General features: G+C 46.7%; 2 pseudogenes; both read left to right on the forward strand.

Moving 5' to 3' along the window:
• Nucleotides 1-682: 682 nt before the first annotated feature.
• LOC137156325 (olfactory receptor 51G2-like) lies at nucleotides 683-1617 on the forward strand (annotated as a pseudogene).
• Nucleotides 1618-9779: 8162 nt separating this feature from the next.
• Nucleotides 9780-13274, forward strand: LOC137156312 (olfactory receptor 51G2-like; annotated as a pseudogene).
• Nucleotides 13275-20801: the final 7527 nt, after the last annotated feature.

Consider the following 20801-nt stretch of genomic DNA (forward strand, 5'->3'; position numbering starts at 1 on the left):
CAGATTCTTGAGATTCAGAGTGTATCACTGGGAGCGTTTGGTAAATGAAAGTTAATAGAGCCCGGTTCTGATAAAATTTACACAGGTAAATCTGGAGTGACGCGGTTGCAGTCAATGTTCCTGAACTCAGAACCTGGAAACTCACAGTAGTGAGGATTTTTTTAAAAAACTTTGAGAAGAGCTATGAACATTCCTGATTTGCACCACAAAATATGTCTAACTAGTGAGTGTCAGAAGGAAAATTTCCCTGGGAGCACGTTAGAGCTTCACTCTCTATTGCAGGGCTTCTTCTACCTTCCTCTGAAGCATCTTGTGCTACCACTGGATATTGGGCTAGATATACTAGAGGTCTGATCCAGTCTGGCAATGCCTATCTTTGTATAGGTGGTGTATGTAAGAACGGCCATACTGGGTCACACCAGTGGTCAATCTAGCCCAGTATCCTGTCTTCCAACAGTGACAAATACCAGGTGGTTCAGAGGGAATGTACAGAACAGGTAATGCCTATCTTCCTACCAGTTGTGTATATCCAAGTCTATGTTTTTGATGATCTTTCGTGACCTCTTGGTCTCTAGACATGCACTGAGAGCAGAATGATGTCTCGTTCAATATCATCTAGTCTCCTCTTATTTTTCCTTGCAGGAAGTAACTTTCAAAGCTCCTTGGACCTGCCCAGTGAATTATGTCAGCTGTCAATGACACCAGATTAAAACCTGCAGTGTTCCTTCTCACCGGAATACCTGGGATGGAAGACATCCATATATGGATTTCTATCCCCTTCTTTTTAATGTACGTTACTTCGATATTAGGAAATTCACTTATTCTGTTCATTATAAAAACAGATCCAAACTTCCATGAGCCCATGTACCTTTTCCTTTCCATGTTGGCCATCACAGACCTGGCTTATTAATATCCACCATGCCAACAATACTGGGCATATTCTGGTTCAAATCTAGGGAGATCAGCCACGATGCCTGTTTTACCCAGCTATTCTTCATCCAATCGCTTTCCGGCATTGAATCTGCCATGCTCTTGTTGATGGCATTTGACTGCTTTGTTGCAATCTGTAACCCACTGAGATATGCTTCCATCTTAACCCCACCGAGAGTAGCCAAGATGGGACTGGTGTCTCTGCTAAGAGGGGTGGTCCTAATGTTCCCGCTCCCCATTCTCCTGAAACGGTACCGATACTATAAAGCCAACATCCTCTCCCATTCCTACTGCCTAAACCAAGAGGTCCTGAAAATGGCTTGTTCAGATATTATAGTGAACAGTGCTTATGGCTTATTTCTATCATTCTCTATAGTGGGGTTGGACTCGTTGTTCATCCTCCTATCTTATGTGATGATCCTCAAAACAGTGCTGAGCATCGCCTCCCATGTGGAGCGTCTCAAAGCCCTGAACACCTACGTCTCTCACGTCTGCGTTGTCCTGCTCTTCTACATGCTAATGATCGGATTGTCAGTGATACACAGATTTGGGAAGAACTCTTCTTCCTTCGTTCAGATTCTCATGGGCTATGTCTACATGATGGCCCCGCCCCTGATGAACCCAATTGTGTACAGCGTGAAAACCAAACAAATTGGTGCGAGGATTATCAGGGTGTTCGTCAAATAAAAGGTCAGTTCATCACCCGGCTATAGTGCTGGTAAAGGGAGATGAAAAACAAGTGCCACCTATTCCATCCTAGACACTGCCATCCAAGGGATATTAGCTACAGATCTCATCTCTTTACAGAGAGGTTCAGATTTGATTGAGGCCTGGAGCAATGGGAAAAGGGGACGCCCCCAGAGCCTGCTAAGGGAGGAAATCACAGTGGGGGAACGGGACCGAGACAGGCAGCAGTATTTACAAGGTGACTTTCTTAGTGTAGAGCTAGGGGATAGGTGGGATGTTATCACATAAAGAGCTGTATCGGTGTCAGCTCACACCTCAGAATTGCTGTGGATACAGTCAGATCAGAGAAGGAACAAGGATGTTTTGTCCCATTGTACATGACCTGTCACTGTCCCGTCTCTGCTTAAACATCCAGGGGCCATGAGAAAAGCTGCAGAGCTGTTTTGCAGTCCTGGCTCTTCCTGAGCACTCTGGCTGCTGTTTGATTCATGGAAGTGGCACCAGCTGTGAGAGGGGCTATTCCAGGGACACGGTCGCCCATCCTTCCCCTGTGCTCTCAGCCAGGTGCTTGTCACTGAGTCATGTGAGACTCTGGATTAAAGCAAGAGTCCCAAGAGAAGCCATTCAGGCAGCCCCATGTCCCGTGCATGGCTCTGCACACAAAACATCTTCTGAGCCCCCCCCCACCTACAACACATCGTTCTGCCCCCAGGCATAGCAGATCTGCATGTGTGAGGGAGGATCACACACTCTGGAGTCCTGACAAGACACTCACACCCAGATTGCTTCCCCATCTCCACCAGTTGTGCTTCCCCAAACATGCAAATGACATCAGCTCCCCAGCAGATAAACAGCCAGCTCCTAGCCCAGCCCAGCCATTCAGTGGCCATGATAACGGGTGTGTCGGGGGCTTTCCCCTTTGAGGGTGGGAGAGGCCAGTGGGGACAGTCACCCCCTGCTCCACAGTTTGGCCCTTTAATTCTCCTGGGACTTTTGGAACTGACCGAGGCCTGGCAGAGGCAGCTACGGGAGAGAGGAAGATGATCCTGGTGGGGGAATAGTTCATGCTTTGGGAAATCCTAGCCTACTGCATCTTTAAGGGCCTGAGACCAAGGCCTTGTAGTGCAGGGCAGGGCCTGGATCTCCTCACTCCCTGCCACTCCACAGGAGCCGTGGGAGGCAGGACCAGCTGCCTCTTCTCTCAGAACATGGTGACAGCAGCAGGGGAAGGACGGCTGCCCTCACTCAGCCTGGGGGGAAGGCACTGAGCTACCAAGAGGGCCAGCTGACGAGGATCCAGGAAAGCTGCAGTAAGCCTGAACAAATGCAGACCCCAGCAAGGTGGCGGGGGGTCCTTGGCAAGGAAGGAGGGTCGGGCGCAGGCTTAAAGAGTCTCTGTTTTGGAGAACAAATATGACCCACACAGGGGGATCTTGTTCTCAGTCTTCCAGGCTGAGAGTAAGTCACTGACACAGACAGAGCTGAGCACGATGGTGACTTTGCCCAGGCTCACACAGGGAGGCTTTGAGAAAAGGCTACTTCCTCAGGGAAGGGGCAAACAAATGGGAAGGTGCTCTCTCAGAGACACAGGGAAACCAGGCTGGGTCCCAAGAGCTCCTTCACTTCCCTTGGATCGGTTCTCTTCCTCTATGCCCAGAGCAAAACCTGCCTAACTTAGCCTGTAGTGATTCGTGAGATAGATAAGTGCAGACACGTGACAGCTGCTTGTTATTTTAAAACCAGGTTCTGTAATCCTTTGTGCTGTTTGCTAATAAAGACACTTGTTTTAAGGAGGCTGGTGCTGATTGTATAGCTCTGGTCACAAGCTCCTAAAGGGATGTGACTCAGATGTCCAGTTTGACCTGCATGGTGATATGCATTTGGCATAGATAGGGTGTCGTACAGACCTCGAAGAGTGGGATAATTGTGAATTTCCATCCCAAGACAGGAGAATACCTGGTTTAGAGGTTTATGAGACCATATGTCCCAGTTTTACTCTGAGAACACCAATTTTTCTTGGCCAGCATTTCATCTTGTTGAATGCACTTAAGAATTCAGAGTAGCAACTTTTTCAAAGTGCATCAAAGAAAATGATCCACTCAGGATAATGATTCATAGAATTTAAGGCCATAAGGGACCATTTGATCATCTAGACTGACCTCCTGTATATCAGAGGCTGCAGAATTTCACTCATTATTCCCTTATTGAGGCCAATGTCTAGTATTTGACTAAAGCTTAACTTCTGTCCATCTCTAATGTGTATCTTCGAGGAAGGCATCCAGACCTGATTTGGAGATATCAAGAAAATTCACCACCTCCATTTGCAGATTCTTTCACTGGTTAATCACCCTCACTGTGAAAAAAGTGTGACTAATTTTGCTTGGCTTCAGTTTACAGTCACTGGTTCTTGTTATAAGCTTTTCTGCTCAATTAAAGAGCCCTTTAGGACTGGGTATTTTGTCTCTGTGAAGGAGCTTGTACGCTGTATTCAAGTCAGCGCTCGGTCTTCCTTTGGATAAGCTAAGCAGTTTCAGCTCTCCAAGGATCTCACTGTAGGGCATTTTTGCCAGCCCTTGAAAAATTGTTGTGCTTCTTTTCTATACACCCTCCAATTTCTCAAAATCCTTTTTAAAATGGGGGCACCAGAGGAACCAGATGTAGTATTCCGTCTACAGAAGAGAAATCACCTCCCTACTTCGACTCACTACACCTCTATTTATATAGCCAAGGGTAAGTTGGAAAGGACAGAGAAGGAGAAAGAGTAGGGTGTGTTAGTCATTCCCAGGATGACTGTCAGCCACCAATGGGATGGGGCTGTGAACAAGGCAAACAAGCCCCTAGAATGTATCAGGTGAGACAGGGAAGTATTAACAGCGTAATACAAGGCACTGGTGAAACCTGCTCTGGAAAGTTCTGCAAAATTCTGGTCTATCATATTGAAGAAAGAAGAATTCAGACTGGCCCAAGTGAAGAGCAGGGCTCCTAGGATGCTCAGGGCAATGGAGAACCTGGCTTACGAGGAGATTAAGACAGCTTGGCCAAGTTAGCTTAAAAAAACGCAGGCTGAGCGTGGATCTGGTTGCTCTATAAATACATTGGGGGGAGGAGGGGTAAAGCACCAGCTGGGGAGAAGAACTATTAAACCTAAAGGACAGTGCTGGCACAGGAACAAATGGGGATAACCTGGCCAGGAGTAAACTGAGGCTGGAAAGGAGAGGAAGGTTTCTGACCGTCAGAGGAGGGATATTTTGGACGAGCCACCCAACAGGAGTGGGAGGGAACCCAACTGGTTTTAAAATGGAGCTTGAGAGGTGTCTGCCCTGGGGGATATGCGGTGGTCACCTGTGAAAGCCGGGGCTTGGACTCACAGACCCAGGGGGTTCTTCCTGTTGTGAGTTCCTATGGGTCACTTTAGCTCCTTCTGTGTCACACTGGGAGCTCATGTTGAGTTGCCTGTCCACTCCGACCTCTGATCTGTGCCCTCTCCAATGGCTTTGTCCCAAAATAGACTAAGGAAAAAGCATGGCTCAGAGTAATTATCTGGAATAGGAGTTGGTCTTGGGTTCCTGTTTACCAAACACTCAGAGAACTAAACTCTTCTAACATCACTAGGTAATGTCACTCCTGAAGCATCTGGCACTGGCACTGTCGGCAGACAGGACACTGGGCTCCATGGTCCATTGATCACACCCTATATGGCTGTTCTTGCATTCTTAGATTGTTCCATGGATGGATGGGTCGCCACAAACAGGCCATTTCCTGGGGCTCCCTCTGCCATAGAGCCAGCATAGCCACCCCAACAGAGGTCCCAGAACTGATCATTATGGGAGGGTGAAGAGGGGCTGGTGCTGAAACCTAGGAGTCCGGTAACACGAGTGACAGGCTCACGGTTTGAGCTAGAACTGGGATGGAAAACAGAGAATTTTCACCAGTGAAAAATGTTGACCCATAGTAAAATGTTTATTTTTCATGCATTGGGGGGGTTCATATAAAACTGACCATTTTTACTGAAAACACACTTGCCATGGCGCTGCTGACCAAAGAAAAAAAGAAGAACAGAAGAATATGGACCCTGAACTTCAGAAAACCAGACTTTGACTTCCTCAGGGAGCTGATGGGAAGGGTCCCCTGGAAGGCTAATCTGAGGGGGAAAAGGAGTCCAAGGGAGATGACTGTATTAAACAGAACCCTTATTGATGTCGCAGGAAGAAACTGTCCATGTGTGTAGAAAAAATAGCAGAAACAGCATGCGAAAAGTTAAGCTTAAATAAGAAAACTTACATGATCATAAGCACAAAAAGGAAGCTTACAAGAAGAAGAAACTTGGACAGATGACTAGAGAGGAGTATAAAGATCCTGCTCTATCATGCAGCAGGGAAATCAGGAAGGCCAAAGGCCAATTGGAGTTGTCGCTAGGAAGGGACGTGAAGGGTAACAAAAAGGGTTCCTACACCTATGTTAGTAACAAGAATACAGTCAGGGAAAATGTGGGCCCCTTACTGAATGGGGGAGACAACCTAGATAGAGATGATGTGGAAAAAGCTGCATCTGTCTTCACAGAAAGGTCAGCTCCCAAACTACTGCACCAGGCAGTACAGAAAAGGAAGGAGGTGAGCAGCCTTCATCCCTGAAATAACAGGTTCAGCACTATATAGATAAACTGGGCTTGCACAAGTCCATGTGACCGGATGCAATGTATCCGAGGGTGCTGAGAGAGTTGGCTGATGTGATTGCAGAGTCACTGGCCATTATCTTGGAACACTAGTGGCAATTGGGGGAGTTCCCGGATGTTTGGAAAAGGCAAATATAGGGCCCATCTTCAAAAAAAGGAAGAAGGATGATATGAGGAATTACAGACCAGTCAATTTAGCCTCAATCCCTGGAAAAATCATGGAGCAGGTCCTCAAGGAAACTATTTTGAGGCACTTGGAAGAGAGGAATGTGATCAGGAACAGTCAGCATGGATTCACCACAGGCAAGTCACGCCTGCCATAGAATCATAGAATATTAGAGTTGGAAGGGACCTGAGGAGGTATCTAGTCCAGCCCCCTGCTCACAGCAGGACTAACCTCAGCTATATCATCCCAGCCAGGGCTTTGTCAAGCCGCAGCTTAAAAACCTCTAAAGATGGAGATTCCACCACCTCTCTGGGTAACCCATTCCAGTGCTTTACCACCGTCCTAATGAAAGACTTTTTCCTAATATCCAACCTTCACCTCCCTCATTGCAACTTGAGACCATTGCTCCTTGTTCTGTCATCTACTACCATTGAGAACAGCCTAGCTCCATCCTCCCTGGAACCCCGCTTCGGGTACTTAAAGGCTGCTATCAAATCCCCCCTCATTCTTCTCTTTTGCAGACTAAATAAGCCTAGTTCCCTCAGCCTCTCCTCGTAAAACTTGTGCTCCAGCCCCTGATCATTTTTGTTGCCCTTTGCTGGACTCTCTCCAACTTGTCCATATCATTTTTTTAGTGGGGGGCCCAAAACTGGACACAATACCCCAAATATAGCTACACCAATGCCAAATAGAGGGGAATAATCGATCAGTTGGCAATGCTCCTACTAATGCAGCGCAATATACTATTAGCCTTCTTGGCAACCAGTTCCAACCTTAGGAGCAATGGTCTCAAGTTGCTGTTGGGAGGTCTAGGTTGGATATTGGGAAACTTTTTTCCCTAGGAGGGTGGTGAAGTACTGGAATGGGTTACCTTGGGAGGTGGTGGAATCTCCATCCTTAGTGATTTCTAAGGCCTGGCTTGAAAAAGTCCTGGCTGGGATGAGTTAATTGGTGCTGGTCCTGGTCTGGACAGGGGTTTGGACTAGAAGACCTCCGGTGGTCCCTTCCAAACCTGATCGTCTAAGAGTCTTTGATTTGATGCCCAGGTGCAGCTGCCTTGATCTCGAAGAAAAATTGGAGCCATTTTGTCTTCCTTTTCCTTGTAACAGCAATGAAGGTGGCACTGCCTGAGTCTCTGAATGCACTCTGCGTATGGAAAAGTCTCAACCACCTACCCAGTCCATGAGTTTTGTGGCTCGCCAGCTACTCTATCCAGCCTTCCCTTCTCAGTCCAGCCCCCTTCATCCTCTACAAAGGCCCCTTCAGCAGATTCTCTGGGCAGTGGCTACTGTGATAGGCCCCTGTAGCACATCGCCGATGAACCTGTGCTCCCAGGGAGCTGGAGAGGGTCCTAGAGCAGTTGTGGAGGAACAGAGATTGTGAGTGGGGGAGTCTGGCTATCAGGGGATCACTGAGATCTGTGCATAGCTTTGGGGATCCATGGATGCTGGGTCACCCTGTTTATATCGCAGGGAGAAGGGAAGGGACCTGCCCTGCTGGAACAATCTGAGGGAAATTTCCAGGTAGTAGGTGTGTGGAATCTTCCTCCCCCAGCCTGCACCCTGGGTTTGTAATGCAGGAAACGGGGCTGCCAGGGAGAAATCTGACTCTCCATAACTATTATTAGTCTGATTTACCATATTGCAGAGAGATTACAGCTGTAACAGCATCATCGGTACCACTCGGCCGCCCTCGAGGGAGCCCTGTGACTCCTCTGAGCCATACACACATCGCTGACAGCCTGGATTGCAGGAATAGAGCATGCGGCAGGACTAGTGTAGAATCACTGCACATCCCCTGTGATTGGGCTTCCTGCAGTTTGCCATTGGCCGTGACGGGGTTAAAGCTGGCACACACTGAACCAATCAGCTGAGGGTCCCAGGTGTCCAAGTGGCCCCCAAGGAAATGGGCAAACACGCTTCATAAGGACAGTTGCAGCCTGTCTAAGCAGACACTGCCTGCTGCCTGTGCAAGCTCTCCGCTGACTCCTTCTCCGTTAGGGTGCAGATCTCTGTTGGGAGCTGCTCCCCTTCTTGCAGGCATTGGGTACGTTGGCAGGTTTCTGTGTCTTTAAATATTTTAAATGCCAAGGTTGGGGTAAAGGCTGCCAGCTGTTGAGATGGGCAGATGTTCTGTGCATCGGCAACTGACTCTGCTGGGCTGTGACTCAGTGACAGGGGCTGGAGACCCTCCACTCCATGTGCCTGTGGTCTATGGGGGATCATTCTAGGTACAAAGAAACCCCAGATTCAAAGGGAGCTCGGAGTGTGAAAACACCAATGCCCCGAGTCAGGATTTCTCGGTGGGTCCCATTTCCAGAGGTGCTGTGTGCTCTGAGCTGGAGAAGACCCTGTGGAATATCAGTGGGTAGTTTCCAAATCACCTCAGGTTAATTTACTGCTTGAATTTTAATCGGCAAATCCCTGTTCAAAGCTTTTATTCCCTGGCTCGTTTGTGATCGCAGGAGCTGTGATGCTTTGTGGTAAAAGGTCATATAAGGCACATGGAATAGTTCTGTTTGCTGAGTGAATGAGGGCTCCAGCATTTCTGCCCTGTAGAAAACCCCTCACAGTTACTGGGATACCTGCATCTCTCCCTCCTCTCTGGTCTCCAGATGCCAGATGTCAGCCTCATCCCTTTCCCTCTCCTTTGGGGGAATCCCACCATTCTCCCACACTCAGACTGGGCTCTGGACTACAGCACACTGTGGGTTAACTGGGCTTGCTCAGCAGGTCTGACTGGGTTCAGTACCTGTGCTTCTTCCCTTTGGGAGTCTGTGACATTTGGGAGAAGAGTGACCAGCCAGCCTTCCTGAACCAAAGTAATCTTTAATCTGACCAGTAGGAATAAAACATCACATGAGAGAATAAACGGGTTTTAAAACAACGGTATGTACTTGTCCCTTACCTCAATCACCCCCAACTCTGATGGGGGCCCAGGTAGCCTGAACATTTTCTCACTTCCCCTGCGGTGTCTGTGTGTGTTAGTCTGAAATGGGGTCTGCACATTGTGAAGCTCAGGGGTTGTCTCTTAACCTCCCTTACGTGTTTACTGAGAGATGGCTTTGCTTGTTTCCGTTGCTGTTTGTTTTTCAGCAGCCTGCTATTAAAGTAGGATTAACCATACTGGTAAAATCCTGATATTTAACCCAAGATACCCCATACAATCAACAGCCCAAGAATTGGGTTTAACATACACGTTCATAATTATGGCAGCTCATCTCCATGTCTGTCACAATACCGTTCCAGGCTGGTGTGTATTTTATGAATATAAAATATAGACAGTCAGAAAGAGAGAGAGCAATAGATGAGTTTCATGTGTGAAATGAAGTTAGATTTCCATGAATACTCCAGCTTTTCACTTTAAACCTACTTCCTGCAAACACTCATCATTGCTGAGAAAGAAAAGCTGGGTTTCAATGTAGTAGAGCAGTGTTTTTCCACTGGTCGTCCACGGACCTCTGCGGATCTGTAGACTAGGTGTAAGTTTTGCAAAGGTATTTGCACCTGCATTTCACATTTTGTAGTGGTCCGGAAATCAAAAAAGATTGCAAACCACTGCACTAGGGAGTTAGAGCCCAGGAAATAGATATTGTATATGCTGATCCCAAAGCCTGCAAAACTCCAGCTAAAGGCTGCAGACTGACATAATAGAAGCTGAGGAGAACCAGTCAGCTACTAACCCAAGGTTAGTGAAGCTACTAGCTGTAAAAGATTCCATAGACTTTCGTTTGCTGACAGGCAATGAAATGAGGGCTGACAGGCTGCAATCTTTTCAAGTTCTGAAGAAATGCAGATGACACACGTTATGTTGTAGGTCCCCCTCTAACCTGAGAAATCATTTCTGAAAGAAGATCCGAAGGGCAAGAATGGTTTCAAATGAGTGTGCTAAAGTTTACTTCTATAAATGTTATGCCAAAACGTTTCATCGTAATACAATTATTACAAACCAAACTTTCTTTACATGCATGTCTATCGAAAGCCAACAGCAGAGATGTTGCAGCAGGAGTAACTTTACTACTTAACGACTTTTGCTTTAGAAGGTATTTGTTTGCAATGGGTTTGTGCTATTAACTGTTTTTTAACTGAGCACTTGTATCATATTGTCTCCTGGTAACTGACCAGAAGCTGTTTGTAACACTTACATTCAGAATTGTGCACACAATAACACTGATATAATGGAACGAGATGTTTCAAAAAGTCATGAAACAAGAGAAACGCTGGTCTGTGTTTCAGCAAAGAGTAGAGATGAGGTGTACTCAAGAGGATCATATAGTGCTTGTATGAAATTTACACCCATCACCGGTTAAGTGAGCATGTCTAAAGTAACTTGCACTCTCAACTGAATATTCATGCAAAACCAGTTGTAGCAGGGTGTTCAGTGCCTGCCCTGCTTCTGCTTCTGCTGTGTTCACAAAGTCAGAGGCCAATGGACCCTCAGTTCAGTAACCACTGGTGCAGTTTTATTTACAGGTTGTGCTCTCACCACATTTTCACTGTACCAAGCTGACCTTCTAGCATCTGCACCCAGGAGCGAGGAGCTATCGCTCTACTTCCACCTCCTGCCTCCGTCCCCGTCTTTCCTCTTTTCAGCACTAAATGCAGCCCCCAAGGCTAACTGGGCAGGCAGCTGTCTCCGGTTCTCTAATTAGGTGCAGGTTTCTCTCTTTACCTCCCTAACCTGCAGCTGGCATGACAGAGGGCAGACTCAGCAGTTCTTGCTCAGCTCCTGTCACACCGGTGTTTGCCCTATTCATTACTTGGGCCACCAATCCCTCCCCCACCCAGCTGAAGTAACTCATTGTGTTAGCCTGGAACTTGCCAAAGATCTGCAGACCCCTCGCATGAGGTGAGGTTGGGGTTCCTGTGAGGATAAAGAGAAGCTTTTAGGATGATCGACCTGTCTGCATCCAGTCAACACTATCCAGGAAAAGTATTCGCCTTCCCTTGGAGGGATTCTTGGGGGTCACAGTGTAACACTGAGAGTATTTGGTAATTGAAAGTTAATAGAACCCGATTCTGATCGAATTTACGCATGTAAATCTGAAGTGATGCTCCTATGGTCGAGGTTCTTCAATTCAGAATCTGGCCTAAAATTGTTCTGTGTACTATGGAGAGGCAGTGGTGTAATTTGGACTTTTGGGAGTGGAGAAAATAAAAAAAAAGAGGTAATAAATAAGTGGATAAATAGCATTAGTGCAGGACAGATAAATACATCATGTGCTTGCAAGGTCACAAGTCAAAAATCACACAGTGCTCAAGTAGGCTGTGGAACTCACAGCCACAAGATATCAATGGTAGGATTCAAAGACAGATGGGAGCTTTATATGGGGAACCAGAAAATCCAATTACAGTAATGAGAGTTTTTTCAAATGGCTTGAGAGGGTCATAAAACTTCCTGATATACACCATAATATATGTCTAATTAGTGTATCAGGAGGAATCTTTTCTTGGGAGTAGGTGATCTATCAGCTGTCTATTGCAGGCCTTCTTCAACCTTCCTCAGAATCTTCTGGTACTGGCCACTGGAAACTGGGCTAGATGCACTAGAGATCAGATCCAATCTGGCAATGCCTATCTTCCTATCGGTGGTATACATAAGACTATAAGAATGGACATATTGGATCAGACCAATGGTCCATGTACCCCAGTATTCTATCTTCCAACAGTGGCCAATACCAGGTGCTTCAGAGGGAATGAACAAAAAAGGTAATAATCAAGCGTAAATCCAAGATTCTGTTTTTACTGATCTTTCTTGACCTCTTGGAAGACTCTAGACTTGCACAGAGAGGAAAATGATTTCTGGTTTAATATCATCTAGTCTCCTGTCATTTTTCCTTTCAGAAAGTAAAGCTCAAAACTCCTTGGAGCTGCCCAGTGCATCATGTCAGCTGTCAATGACACCAAATTACAACCTGCAGTGTTCCTTCTTACTGGAATACCTGGGCAGGAAGATGTCCATGTCTGGATTTCTATCCCCTTCTGCTTAATATATGTTACTTCGATATTAGGAAATTCACTCATTCTGTTCATTATAAAAACAGATCCAAACCTCCATGAGCCCATGTACATTTTCCTTTCCATGTTGGCCGTCACAGACATTGGCTTATCATTATCCACCCTGGTGACGACACTGGGCATATTCTGGTTTAACTCTAGGGAGATCAGCCATGATGCCTGTTTTACCCAGATGTTCTTCATCCACTCGCTTACATTCACTGAATCCTCCCTGCTCTTGTCAATGGCCTTTGACCGCTTTGTTGCGATCTGTAACCCGCTGAGATATGCTTCCATCTTAACACGGCCCAGAATAGCCAAGATGGGACTGGTGTCTCTGCTAAGAGGAGTGGTCATAATAGTCCCACTCCCCATTCTCCTGAAACAGCACCGGTACTGTCATGCCAGCATCCTCTCCCATTCCTACTGCCTGCACCAGGAGGTCATGACGATGGCTTGTTCGGATATCAGAGTCAACAACATCTATGGTTTCTTTATAACAGTCTCTTCACTGGGGTTGGACTTGCTGCTCATCCTCCTATCCTATGTGATGATCCTCAAAACAGTGCTGAGCATCGCCTCCCACACGGAGCGCATTAAGGCCCTGAACACCTGTGTCTCCCACGTCTGCACCGTCCTGCTCTTCTACACGCCAGAGATTAGCTTGTCTGTAATATACAGATTCATGAAGAGCTCTTCTCCTTTGTTTCAGATTGTCATGGGCTATATCTATTTGCTAGCCCCGCCTCTGATGAACCCAATTGTCTATAGTGTGAAAACCAAACACATTCGTGTGAGGATAATCAGAGTGTTCGTCAAGTGAAGAGTCAGTTCATTACCTGGCTCCAGAGAATCAGCAGAGAATCCAGCCGGTCCAGCTGGCAGGTTGGTCTTAAGGTTTGGGATCTGCTCTGCTACTCAAGGTCCAAGGTCACACAAGGAGTTTATGCCAGGAGTTTGGAATAAAATGTGGGTTGTCTTTATTGTTGTCCCCTGCCTTACCCATCAGTCCTTTTGTTGTATCCTCCTAATCTCCTAAACAACAGCAGGTGCTGGCCAGGATTTTCATGCATCAATTATGCATAGTTGAAATAAAAGACAAATAGATCAAGCTCACTCGGGTGTCCTGGGTTCTCGGTTTAGAGCAGAATATTTTATTATTTTTCAGTCTTTACCAGGGCCAGGAATGTGCCTGGGGATGTGACGTCCACAAAGGAGGACATGATCTCTGGGCACTGTGACAGGATCTGACTAGATGGCTACTGGAGAGTGCTAATATTTGAGTTCCAGGTGGGGTTGGCAAAGTGCAAGCCCTCCCGCTGGTAAAGTCCCCTCCCCCAGCCTAAGGAGACTAGCCACTGGACCCAGGACTTAACAGATTTTGTGGGACAACTGATGAAAAAACAGGAAGGGGCGTGAGGGTCACAGGTTTAAACAAAGGGAACTGGAAAGGGACACTGAGCAGAGAACTCCAGACAGCGCCCACTGCTCCCAGAAGGTGTCTAGGGAGCCAGCAGGCACTGCCCAGAGGAACTCTGCCCATATGCGTGAATGGATGGAGAAACGGAAATAGGCCCCACAATCGCAGAGCACCCCACCAGAAGCCGAGACTGGCCGAGACCCGGCCAGAGTGAGAGGCAGCTCCAACCGGTGCCGGTCACCCACGCTGATTGTGGGAAGTTCGTTCCAGAGCCCTGTGCAGGTGGTGGCTTCGTTCGGATCTGGGGAGAAGAGGCTAGCGTAGAAGGCCCTGGTCCTTCCACGCATCTGCCGGATCCATGAGGGGGCTGCTGCCCTCTGCTAGAAGGCAGGTGACATGCTTTTTAGCCCCCCTCCATTTCCGCAGGGCATAGAAGAAGTAGGTGCCGTGATCCATCTCCCGAAGGAGGCAGCATCCCGAGCCCGAAGATCTTCGAGGGCCTGGAACTCCTCCCACTTCTCCCGGCATGATCCACAGAGGGACGGACCCTCAGGGCTGGCGGCCAGGCCCATCTCCAGCAGCCATTGATGGACCTGTCCTCCGTGGGCCTGTGTAATTCTTTTCTGGGCCCAATTATACTTTTGACCTTCACAACATTCCCTAGCAACGAGATCCACAGGCTGCCTGCCTGGTGTGTGAAAAAGATCGTCCTTTTCTTTGTTTTAAACCTGCTGCCTATTAATTTCATTGGCTGACCCTGGTTCTTGTTTTATGAGAAGAGATAAATAACACTTTCTTATTCACTTTCTCCAAAACCAATCATGATTTTATAGGTCTCTAGCACAACCTATTCATAAGCCTAGACTTATTAATCTCTCCTTATGTGGAAGCTGTTCCATCCCCCTAATCATTTTTGTCACCCTTCGCTGTACTATTTCCAAATCAAATATATCTTTTTTGAGATGGGCGACCAGAACTGTATGCAGTATTCAAACTTTGGGCAAACCAGGGGCTTAAACAGCGGCATTATTATATTTTCTGTTATATTACAATTAGTAGTTCTACAATTTCATGTTTGCGTACCATCAGAACTCTTGGATGAATCCCATCTGGTCCTGTGCTCACACATTACTGTTTAATTTATCAATCTCCTGCTTACAATTGGTCTATTAGAGCTACGGTTTATTATTAAGCCCTGCCTGAAGGATCCCTGTATGGCCAACTGCTGGGTCCCATCCCACTCCAGGCCCATTTTCTTGTGTACGGCTTTGCTGCTCTTAAATGCACCAGATACCGGATCCAAGTGCCCATTTTGCCTATAAGTGCCCAGGGATCATGTCCTGCTTTGTGCGCTTCACATCCCCAGGCACACTCCCAGCTCTAGCTAAGACTGAAATAAAATAATAAATTCTGCTCTAAACCCAGAACTCATGACAATTGAGTGAGCTTGATTTTTCTTATTTTATTTAAGTTATGCATAAGGAAAGCATGGAGATCCTGGCCACCAGCTGCTGTTGCTTAGGAGATTAGGAGGATTCAAGAAACGGACTGGACGTTTTTTCGTGTGACAAGAACATGCACAGCTGTGTGCAGGAGGAGCACAAAAAGAGGAATAGTTTTAATCTCTTTTACTTCCAGATCATAAACTTCTTCTCCCAGCTGTAATCTTGCTGCAATACAGTAAATCAGACTAATAATAGTTATGTAGTGTCAGATTTCTCCCCAGCAGCCCCCTTTCCTGCATTACAAACCCAGGGTGCAGGCCAAGGAAGGAAGATTCCACACAGCTCCCTACCTGGAAATTTCATAGAATCATAGAATCCCTCAGATTGTTCCAGTAGGGGACATCCCTTCCCTTCTCCATGAGGTATAAAGAAGAGGACACCGTGTCCATGAATCCCCAAATATACTCACGCATCTCAGGGATCCCCTGATAGCCAGGCCCTCCCACCCACAATCTCTGTGCCTCCACAAGTGCTCTAGGACCCTCTCCAGTTCCCTGGCAGCACAGGTTCATCGGTGATGTGCTACCAGGGCCTGTCACAGTAGCCCCTACCCACAGGATCTGCTGAAGCGGCCGTTGTAAAGGTTGAGGGGGCTGCATGCAGATTGGAAGGCTGACTATAGTAGCAGGTGAGATATAGACTGGGCGGGAGGCTTAGACTTTTCCAAACCCAGAAAGAAGCCATAGACTCAGGCAGTGCCATCTTCATTTATGAAGAGAGGGAGACAAAAAAGCCTCCAATTTCTCTTGGGGATCCAGACAGCTGCAGCTGGGCAGGGCCATGGCGACTGAATTATCAACAGAAAATGATCAGTTTTCTATGAAAAGCAACCCCCCAAAATGGATGAAAAGCAAACATTTTATTGAGGATCAGAATTTTTCATGGGGTAAAATCCTCTGTTTTCCAGCCCAGCTCTAGCTCAAACCAGAGCTGAGTGTCCTAACGGCAGAGCCCTTCTCAGCTGGCCTCATGGAACTGGAGTGGTGATGCAACCCCATGTGCCCACTGGCAACTCCACTACCCATTCAAACTTGGCCTGCTGCCTTTCCTCAGCTTTAATGATACAAACAGGGCTATAATTCCTGAGGACAGAGAACAGCTACAATGAGCACAGAAGGAACGCCAGCCAGACCTGGGCTGCTTTGGGACCTGGGACTCCAAACAAAGTGAAGGTGGAAGCACTGAAGCTGCTGCTGTCAGAAGCTGACATGTGGGGTGTGATGCTATTGTCCAGCTGCCTTTACAGAAGCCTGTAATGAAAACTGTTCTAGTTATCGTGTCACACTGAGTGTTATCAGAGTCAGTCCCTCAGTGTCTATAGGGGGTTTATAGTCTGCAAATATTTCCCAGTACAGTGTATCAGTACTAGCAGCTGTAGGCCCTCACATTGGAACGTCAGGTAATAGGTCTGTAACTTGCAGGAGCTCATTGGGGCATAGAGGATACATTCCTTTCTCCCTTGTACCTTGCCAAGAGAACTATTGTCATTATTCCAGACAGGAGAGCTGAGACACTGAAGAGTCAAGGCTACCATTTTCAAATGTCCAGTTATCTGTAGGATGTCACATTTTGTCCACATTCAATGATATCCACATTCAATGATATTAAGGCCAGAAAGGTCTGTCACAATCATCTATGCCTACTGCTATTAAAATTTAGTAGGGAAAGGCTGAATTGGACGGGTAGCAAGACACCCGGATTCTTTGACGAGGACTCCAAGATCGATGGGAAAGAACACCCCAGTTTGAATCAATGAATAATTTTATTAATGATTACAAGCAACAAGACAATTGACAAGACTTCTTACAATCAAACAGTTATACAATTAACATTTACACTTATTCATTACTATTTATGGTACCTTATCTATTACCTATCCTTATCCTCCTTATCCTAAAAGCATTGTTTTTTTAGCAATTGCCTAGGGGAGACATGATCCACAGATCTCAATTAAATCCCCCCGATTCCCTGAGTCTATAGACTCCTGAACTATTCTGTGGTTAACCATTTCACGTGGGTTTTGGCTGTCTTGCAGAAGTCTGCCTAAGTGCATCCGGCATTCTGTGGGTGCTCACCTTCGGCAGATGAACTGCCGATGAGCACATCTTGCGGTTAAGCATATTTCTGTGGTTCCGGTTTAGCTCTACCTCCGGCAGATGGCCTGTGGTTGAGTATATTCCTGTCATTACTTGTCATAAGTTCCTTATACCACCCTGGTCTGTTGCAATTTCCCTATGCCGTGTGGTCAACTGCTGTAAGTTCCCTGTGCACTTTAGTCAATTATATTTTGCTAGACCTTGCTTTTTATCAGGCCTGCTGTCCAATTTCAATTATATCACGCTATGCTGAGCTTGTGCAAGACACAGGCCAAAGAGTTTTACTCAACTAGAGCAGATCTTTTCATCTAGGTCTATAGAATCGCTGGTGCCATTGAAAAATTATGATCACACCCGGAAAAATTATGGGATAGTTTTAAAATAACCAGCTTTAAAATTATTCTATTTTGAGGTTCTTTTTATATACCTCTGTTTTCTGAGTCACCTGCATTGGGTTTTCTGGTTTTCTGCAACTTATTTAAAAAAAAAATCTTTTCAAAAGATTTAAAAGCTAATGTTCCCATGCAGCTTCTCGATCCCAAAAATAGGGGCTTTAAGAAAAAATAGGAAATAGTGCGATTTATTTCCAGCTTCTAGCCATTAGATTGATTTATAACTTTCTGTGCTAGATTGAAGGGCCCATTGTTAAACATTTGTTCCTCATGCAGGTGCTTACAGATTGTGACCAAGACTCTTTGTTCAGCTAACTAGATTGAGCACCTTGAGTCTCCCTCTACAAGACATGTTTTCTAATCCTTTGATCATTTTTGTGACACTTCTTTAACCTCTCTCTAATTTATCAACATCCTTCTTGGCCTATCTTGGCCTATCTTGGCCAAATGCTTATTAAAATGCAGGTCAGACTGGACACCTGAGTCTCTTCCCTTCGAGTGCTTGTTACCAGAGTTCTACTGTCACAACCAGCCTCTTTTAAACATGTGGGTTTATTAGCAAACAGCACAAAGAATTAGAGAAAATGGTTTCAAAATAATCAAGCAGCTGTGACATGTCTGCACCCATCTATCTCATGCAGCACTACAGGCTAAGTTAGACAGGCTTTGCTTTGGAGACACAAGAACAGAGCCGGCCAAAGGGAAGCGAAGGAACTTGTGGGATGCATCCTGGTTTCCCTGTGTCTCTGAGAGAGCACCTTCTCATTTGTTTGACCCTTTCCTGAGAAAGCAGCCTTTACTCAAAGCCTCCTTGTGGGAGCCTGGGCCCAATCACCATCGTGCTCAGCTCTGTCTGTGTCACGGCGTCAAGGGGTGAAACTGACCTTTGCCCTGAGACTGCTTTCTCCCAGCCAGGCCGTCTAACAAGACGTCCCATGGCCGTTGCTCCATAGTTTGGCAGTTAGACCCATTCAGCCCCAATGGCTTGAGAACACCAGTCTGGTGTGTGGCCTGAAATCCTTGGCTTCCCCGTGACACTCCAACCCTCCCCTCAGAGATCCAGCACTTAAACCTCACTGTGGGGAGCAGATCAACAGTCACCCCAAGCACTGCCTCATTTGCCCCCGACACCCTGGGGCTGGAGTCACTGGGATTCCCAGAGACTAGCTGTCACAGGAGGTTGTGGTAAGGCTGTGGCCTCTGACAGCCAAATGTCAGGGGCGTTGCTCTTTGGATCCCTGAGACACCTGATCTTAGGGTCTCCCCGGCCGAGTATCTGAGCACATTGAATGTATTCATCCTTCCGCCACCTCTGTGAGGCAGGGAAGGGCTATTATCTGCTTGTGTGGAGCCTCAGGGACAGTTGGGGGCTTGTCCATGGTTACGCAGGGCAAGGGAATCAAACCCAGGCTCCTGACATGCAGAGCAGAGCCCAAACCACAGGACCAGCCTCTTGAACTGGCTGGATTCTCTCTACCCCAGAGCTGCCCCCTACACTGTGGTGAGAGGGGATGGCAAGGCGCCAGTTAAAGGAGTTTGATTCTCTGGACTTTACCCCACCATCCCTCTGTAAAATACATCCCTTTACACTAGGTAGCATTTGTGCCAATTTTCCTCAGGTTTATAAGGCAACACGAGGACTGTGGCTGTGGAAGAGTCAGGCCCATCAGGCCCAATGGGATTCTGCATCCCAGCTAAATGGGAAAAACAAAGGGAGGATTTTCCACAGAGATTAACGCTGGATGGCTGCTCATTGCCATAGACAGAGCACAGCTGCTGTGCGCCTCACACTATTCAACTGCACAGATTTCAGTAAAGTTATTGCTCATATAGTTGCTATGATTCTGACTGTCCAATTGCCTCATTTCTTGGGTCAAGTTCCCATGCAGAAATTGTGAGTGCTGTTAAACAGCTGCCTAAGGCATCCCAGCCAGTGGTGCCTGCGAATAGAGAGGCAGTGTGACCTAGTGGATAGAGCAGTGCACAAGTCCATGGATTCTGATCCCAGCTCTGCCACTGGTCTGTGGGATAACCGTAACTAAGTCATTTCAACTCTCTGTGCCTCAGTTTCCTTATTAGTTATCTCTTACCTAATGATATCCAACATTCTGTTAGATTTTTTCACTGTTGCTGCACATTCAGTGGATGTTTTCAGAGAACTTTCCACGGTGACTCCAAGATCTCTTGCTTGGGTGGTAACAGCTAATTTAGACCCCATTATTTTAGATGCAGGTGGGATTATGTTTTCCAATGTTCATTACTTTACATTTATCAATATTCAATTTGACCTGCCATTTTGTTGCGCAGTCACCCAGTTTTGTGAAATCCCTTTGTAACTCTTCGCAGTCTGCTTTGAACTTACCTATCTTGAGTAATTTTGTATCATTTTTTTATCATCCTTTTTCCAGATTTCCCATTTATGAATATGTTGAACAGTACTGTGCCCAGTACAGATCCCTGTGGGACATCACTATTTATACCTCTCCATTCTGAAAGCAGACCAGTTATTCCTACTCTTTGTTTGCTAACTTTTAACTTTAGTACCGCTTTCCTGGGTCACGCAGCAGCCAGAGTGCTCAGGAAGGGACAGGACTGTGACTGCAATTCAGCTCTGCAGCTTTTCTCATGGCCGCTGGGTGTTTAACCAGAGACGGGATAGAGACAGGTCATGGACAATGGGACAAAACATCCACGTTCCTTCTCTGTACTGATGTATCCACAGCAATTCTGAGGTGTGACCTGACACCAACACAGCTATTTATGTGATAATATCCAACCCATTCTTGGGCTCTACACAAACACAGTCACTTTGTACATGCTGCTGCCTGCCTTGGTCCCATTCCCCCAATGCGCTGTCCTCCCTTAGCAGCTGGTGAGGGAGATCACTAGCTCATCTCCCGTGTCACCAGTGATGGAGCTGGGTGACGAAAGGACCCT

This window comes from Emydura macquarii, unplaced genomic scaffold (assembly GCF_026122565.2).
Source record: "Emydura macquarii macquarii isolate MOO-44397 ecotype Brisbane River unplaced genomic scaffold, CSIRO-AGI_Emac_v2 contig_1437, whole genome shotgun sequence".
NCBI classification, from domain to species: Eukaryota; Metazoa; Chordata; order Testudines; family Chelidae; genus Emydura; species Emydura macquarii.